The following is a 7,155-nucleotide window of genomic DNA, read 5'->3' as shown; positions in this document are numbered from 1 at the left end:
AAGATTCGCTGGTTGCGAAATCTGCCACGCTGATTTTCATCACTGCGACGCGTCCGCGTAGAGCACGCGTTCGCGTCGCCTAGCTATACGGCTACTATGGCAAATTATATATCAAATCGAAGCCCCGGATGCAACTGGAACTTTGTCATTTGAACTTCTGTAGCTCAAGTTATGACCGTTTGAGTGCGAAAGGGTCAGGTTGACAACTTTGGCAATTCCTTCAACTTCTTGTATTCCTTCCACTTTTGCATGCTCCCTTTCCATCCTCTGAGCCATTCCTGCCCTATAAACTCTGAAATCACTTAACACACATATCAAGGCATCGAATGATAATAAGAGATGATTAAAATACACAAATTAAAGACTCTAGGAAGCAAGTTTTCAATCATAGAACAAATTCTGGGAAGAAATTGTAAAACCATGCAAATAGTATGAATAAGTGTGCAAAGGCTTGATAAAAACCACTCAATTAAGCACAAGATAAACAATAAAATAGTGGTTTATCACTAATCAAATAAAAAAAGTTTGATTTGTTTTATATTTATTTGGATATTTAAAAACACCCAAGTATGTAACACTTGCAAAAAAAAATTGATTCTTCTCTTATAGAATTACAAATTGTGTATATTATTAAATACTATTAGAACACCTTATTATACACATAGTATAAGCGAAAAACAAAAAAAAATAAAATAAAAAAGAGAAAGACATAATGGTTTTTAGAGAGAAATTAAACTAACACACCGTAAAAATTCTAAAATTATAGAGAGAAGTTGGACTTTTTTTTCTAAAATCACCTAAACTATAATAAAATACTAAACTGAAACTATTTGATTGATCCCCCTTGATCCAATATTCGAATGCTTCAGAAATGAGTTCGATTAGACCCCAAAAATGAGCTTGAACTCGCTAGCCACATGTTCGTTCAAGCGAGTCACATGTCAGGAGTCATGCATATGCGCCTATGGTGTGTATGCACGAATTGAGGATGATGCGTACGCATGACTTGGAGAATTTTCAGTCTCCATTTCTTCATGAATCCTCCACTTTTGTAGGCTTTTTCTCTAACTTGCTAAGCTATCATTATCTTTTAAAACTTATATCACTTAAACAATCATTTCAACGTATCGAATGGAATGAAAGTGAATTAAATTTGGTAATTTAAAGTATAAAAAGTATTTTTTATAACAATTAAGCACAACTACAAAGAAATTCACAAAACATGCAATTTCAATGCATAAGTGTAAGATAAGTTGATAAAATTCACTTTTTTCAATTAAAAAATCATCATAATATATAGATTTATTAGCATGCTCTTAGTCTCAGCTACTCAGGTCAGTTGATGATAAACTCATTGAGTTTTGCTTTCTTTAAAGTGGTTTTCCAAAATGTAACGCCCGTGGATTCTAATATTTCATATATTTCTGTTATTAAATATGCGTATACTTTTTAGGCATTGATAATGTAGATTTCTACAATCATTCAATCACATATGTTTTTTTAGATAATATTCATGTAGTCACTATAAAAATTTATTATTTTCACTCATATAACGTTACGTAATTAAATGCCCATGTAAAGCAATTTCACACTAACATTACAACGAAATTAACTTCTATTAAATATATCTTCCAAATTTTGTATAAATATGTCTATTAATTTAAGATTTATTTAAAAAGATTAATTCTTTATTCTTCTATATCCAAACTCTTTCATTCTAACATATTCTATAATAATAATTTCAAGGTGCAAACATACTCTAATTATTAGTCTATCATTAGAATTTTTTGACTACATTGGTGTTTAATAGCAATAAATACTTTTTTATAACAAAATTGTAATAACTTTTTGGCCTTTAAATTTTTTGTTCGGCATAGTATATAGATATTTTTAAATTAAAATTTTGTAAAAAAATTAATATTCATGATTTAAATTATATAAATAATTTAATCAGAATAATATTTTAAATGTATACATTTAGTATTTAGTCATGTATATATATTTTTTATTTATATTATATGTTAATAATAGTATGTTCAAATAATTTTTTAGTATTTATCTACCATTATGTCTTTTATTTTTTTAGCTTATACTATGTGTATAATAAAGTATTTTAATAGTATTTAATAATATAAACAATTTGTAATGCCATAAGAAAAGAATCAATTTTTTTTGCAAGTATTACATATTTGGGTGTTTTTAGATATCCAAATAAATATAAAATAAATCAAAATTTTTTTATTTGATTAGTCACCAAAAACTTTTTTATTTGATTTACTGTTATAAATTTCTTATTTTGATTTAAAATGATTCATTAAATTAATATAACTAAAATTAACTATAAACTATTTTATATAATGCATGCAGATTCAATTAAATGTTGTTTATTATTATTATTATTATTATTATTATTATTGTTATTATTATTATTACTTGTTTTAATGTTTTATTTTTTGTATACGGATGACGATAATTGTATGAAAGTCCAAAATTAGAACGCCTTAATAGTTGCAGGGGTGCTCTTCTTTTTTCTTTTTGGGTAATTATAGTTGCATTTATATTTTTGGTTTGTTGGGTAATAGGTAGCAAGCTAAGAATGTAAACTTATGATATTCTATCTTTACAATTTTTGGCCTGCAACACAAAACCTACTTTTTGTCCAAAAATTAGAAAAGACGAATATTTGGGCTCGTAATCAACCTGAATTAATTAATCAACAAAACATATTGTAAACTCCGCTAAAATCGGTAAATAATTAGTTAATAAATTAAATTTTAATATAAAAAATTAAAAATATAGACTTAATATTAAAATAAGATAGAGCTCGTTAAAACAAGAATTTTGACACCAATTTCAAAGAATTTGATCCAAAATTGAGCCGAACAAGCCGAACTGAACGAATCGGGCCCAAAATGTGCCCAAGGCCCAATTCAGCTCCTTTAGCACTTAAGTGACACAGCTTCTTTTCCTTCTTCCTTTCCATTTCACACTGCAGAATTTGGAGAAGAGGAAGAACAATTAACACTTCCAAACCCTTGGTCAAAAATTCAATTCACCATAACTTTTTGCTCCGAGCTCCGATTGACGATCCGTTTGTGGCCACGTGACCGCGGCGTCGAGCTCTACAAAGCCCATAACATTGTAAGATAAAGAAGCCATATTTTCTTCCTCAATTTCTTCGTTTTCATTTCTGAATTATTGGACTTTGGTGTTGAGATTTTGTATAATTTCGATATTTAAGATCAAATTAACTTGGTGGACTTGTCGAGTCTTATCCTAATTTTTGTTGGTAAGGTGAGAATCTTAAAAATCTAATTAAATCATTGATTAAGTATTTTTGGGTATTGAATTTTTTTTATGAAGATGTGATGTTATGTACTAGGTGATATAAGCATGAGAATTGAAGCATATTTGTGGAATTTGGAGGCTTGGAAATTGGTATTGGTGGCTGGTTTTTTGGTGTAAGGGCTTGCAATCTTGCCTTGTGGGTTGTCTCAAAAATACGCAAAAATGGGTCAAGGTATGATTTAGGTTTTACGCATTTAACATTTAAGATGTTGTGAAGACTTAGGCTAGAAGAACCATAGGATAAGTTGAATTGATTATATGCATTAAATGATTAGCCTTGTGAAGTTGTTGGGTAAAGTTATGGTTGAACTTGTATTGAAATTGAATGTGTAATAAAATGTTGTTTATATAAGTGATATATATTGATGTGTGTTTGTGAGTTGTTGAAGTAAAGAGTATGTATTCTTGTGATGGAGCTAGTATGGAGAGTTATGAGCAAGAGTTGTTATTGTTGAACATGTGTGTTTGAGATCATTAGTGAGGGATTGAAGAAGATGTTGATATGTGTAATAAAGTATTGTTATTTATTGATGATCAATGTTTGTTGAATTGGTTAAAAGTAATATTGATAATGGTTGTTAATGAAATGGGTTGATATGGTATTAAAATACAAGTTGTAATGGTAAGGAACATGAGTTGATGAAAATGAGGTTTGGTTAGAAGTCCATAATTTACTCCTCAAATTTTTGATTGAGTTGTGATTTGTTGCAAATGAAAGATGGTTTTGTAAACTTTTAAACGATATCATTTTTGTGAAAAATTAAATTTTGTGGAGAAAGTTATGGACAATGAAAAATTGATACTTAAAACTGTGAAGCATGAACTAAAAACTGGTTGCAGCAAGTTCTCTAGGCATTCTGCCAAAATTTTTGAAAAACGCCCATCCACGTGTACGCGTGGCTTACGCGTACGTGTGGCGTGGCATTTTGATGACGCATGCACGAGAAGCCATGCGTGTGCGTGAGTGCATGATCACGCGTACGCATGACTCACGCGTACGCGTGACTTGCTGTTCGTTCCACGCGTGCGTGTGGCATACGCGTACGCGTGGCTACTGTCTGCTGCAAAACCGATTTTTGGCTGTCTTAAATCAATTTTTTACTTCTAAACCTCTATTTTCTCCCTTTTAGACATAAGGTATGGTACTAAACCCAGTAGCTAGTTGAAGCTAGGAAAATGAGATAATTTGGGAATGAAAAAAGGGGTGAACAAGATGAATTGTGAGGGAAGTGGTGTGAAGCTGAATGAATATACGTTGATATGGTTATAACGTGAGAATATGATGTGATAAATGATGAGATTTAAGATGACTGTATGTGGCCGAGATGGTCGGAATGGCAAGGTCTGGGTATAATCCCACTTGCGTAATTAATTTTAACATGTGTTTGGATGGCAAGTTGAGGGTGGAAGTTTCCTCTCTTGTCGTGATGTGAATGAGGGGAAGGTGGAAAGGCACTCTCCTTCGTATCGTATCCCCCACGTTCTTCTCTGGTTGCAAGGTGGAAAGGCATACTCCTTCGATGTGGAAAGGCATACTTCTTCGTATATCCTCCAAGGGAAGGTGGAAAGGCACACTCCTTCGATGTGGAAAGGCACTCTCATTCGTTTATGATCCTCCTGGAGATACGCAACCTAGAGACCAATATCTGGGTTAGCTACCAGATGTGTCGGGTTTTGGCAAAATAACCGACACGTGAGCTCATAGCCAGTAGGATAGACATTCATCATATACGTATATGTGCTTTATTTGCTATGCCTTAATTTGGAAATGCCTAATTGATTATATTCTGCTAATTGTTGTAATTGTTACTTGAACTATTTGTTTTCTACCTGTGCTTGCCTTATCTGTTTATTTTGTCTATGCAAATCATCAGAGATGGAGGTATGGAGGAATGGTGAATGGGTTGAGTGTTCGGTGTTAGGTTTAAGACAAAAGATTATAGTGTACTTAGAACACCTACCCCTATTTATGGCTTTTACTTAGAGATTAAGTTCTGTAATTGTGATAACGGAGTTTTAGGATTGCCTCTGGCATTCCCAGGGCCTTATTTATTATACGTGTGGCACCTTTACCATGCTGAGAACATCTGGTTCTCACCTCATACTGTGTTGTTATTTTCAGATGCAGGTCGAGAGGCTCATCGCTAGGCGTCTGGATTTCCTGAAGTGGAGTAGTCTGGGATATTTTGGGTTTCTGTTTGTATATATGTATTTAGCTTGCTCTCTAAGAAACTTGTTTATTTTGTTCCTCTTAGAGGTTACTGGAGAGTTAGGATTTTATTTCTGTATTTTGGGTATTTGGGGATACTTGTACATATATATATATATATATGTAAATATTTCTCCGGTCAGCCTTGGCTTCGCAAGCTGATTAGTCAGGAGCTAGTTATGCTGTATTCTTGGCCTTCTTTCTATCTTTTGCTTATTTTATATCTTGAACTTTTTGGTTTCTTAGCACGCGGGTAACTCCATTTTCTGAATGTTGCGCTTTTATTTTACGAATTTCATTTTACCCATTTTTCAAGACTCCTAGTTTATTATATTCATCCTATTATTATATATATGTATTTTAATTTTAGAGGTCGTAGCGCCTCGCCATCTCTATTTTACATCCTAGGTGTAAAGTTCTGTGTGGGTAGGATGTTACACATATCATTATCAAACTAAATTATCAGCCTCCTTATATGTTGCATTCAACTGTTTCTGCAATGCTTCTGCCAAGATTCACATCATGTCTCCTGCTATGCCACCTGTTGTAATTATAGACTGCCACCACAAATCTATACATATAGATACCAATATACCATCTACATAATAGAATTTACGTTAATATTATTGAGCATTTTTCGATACAAATCCTAAAATAAAATTTATCGCAATTCTTTACAAAATAATCTCTATGCCTTTTTTATATTTCTCTTAAAAATATATAATTTTTTTAAGAAATCAGTTTTAAGTTTAATTGTATAGAAACAAAACAAAGGCAAAGCACATAAGAAAAGAAATACAAATTTTAGTTAAAAAATACAACTTATTTTGAATTGTGTACACTTAATTTTTAATAGAATGATATAGAAGAATAATATAAATTTTAATTAAAAATATAGAAATTTTAGTTAAATAATACAAAAATATAAATTGAATAACAAAAAATTATTTTAAATTGTGTAAATTTTTTAATTGAGTAATACAAAAACAAAAAACAAAACAAAATTAGTAAAAAAAACACATAAATTTTAGTCGTAAAACTTGAAAATTCTAGTTAAATAACACAGAAATGTAACTTAAATAACATAGAATTTCGATATTTTTCAACATAAAATTTCAGTATTTATCATCATCGATATATATATTTATGTGTCTTTTTCCTTTTGTTATTTTTTCAAAACATTATATTTATGTTAAAAAGAATTCCGGTTTATCGTCATAGAATTTCTATATTTTTACTCAATCATTTTTTTTTGCGATTTTCTTCTTATATTTCTATAAAAGTATTTTTATCTTTTGGATATTAATCTTAAATAATTAATAAATATTTAAGCGTTTTCGTAATTAATTTAAAGGCTATTTTGGTATTATAAATAAAAAATTGCTGACATTGATTCACATGACAATTTTTTATTCAATCATGTGTCCATGGTAGTTGTACTCATACTTGTTTGTAAAACCAAAAATGGTTAAAATTAATAATTTTATGTGTGTAATATATTTATAACTATATATTTATTATATTTAATAGTATTTAATTATTTCTGTCATAATTAAAGAATACTAAATAAAATAAATCGTTACTTAAGAACTACAAAA

The 7,155-nt window shown here is 30.4% G+C and overlaps 1 long non-coding RNA gene across 1 annotated transcript; it reads left to right on the top strand.

The window, feature by feature from the left end:
- The first annotated feature begins 2,971 nt into the window (after window positions 1-2,971).
- Window positions 2,972-5,744, top strand: LOC112712931 (uncharacterized). Its single transcript, XR_003157981.3, has 3 exons — window positions 2,972-3,141; window positions 3,383-3,520; window positions 5,471-5,744. It is a non-coding gene; the product is annotated as an uncharacterized lncRNA (long non-coding RNA).
- Window positions 5,745-7,155: the final 1,411 nt, after the last annotated feature.

The sequence above is a fragment of the Arachis hypogaea genome, chromosome 9, assembly GCF_003086295.3.
Source record: "Arachis hypogaea cultivar Tifrunner chromosome 9, arahy.Tifrunner.gnm2.J5K5, whole genome shotgun sequence".
In the NCBI taxonomy this organism is placed as follows: Eukaryota; Viridiplantae; Streptophyta; class Magnoliopsida; order Fabales; family Fabaceae; genus Arachis; species Arachis hypogaea.
Note: the sequence above shows the minus strand (reverse complement) of the source record. Positions and strands in the feature narration are given on the sequence as shown.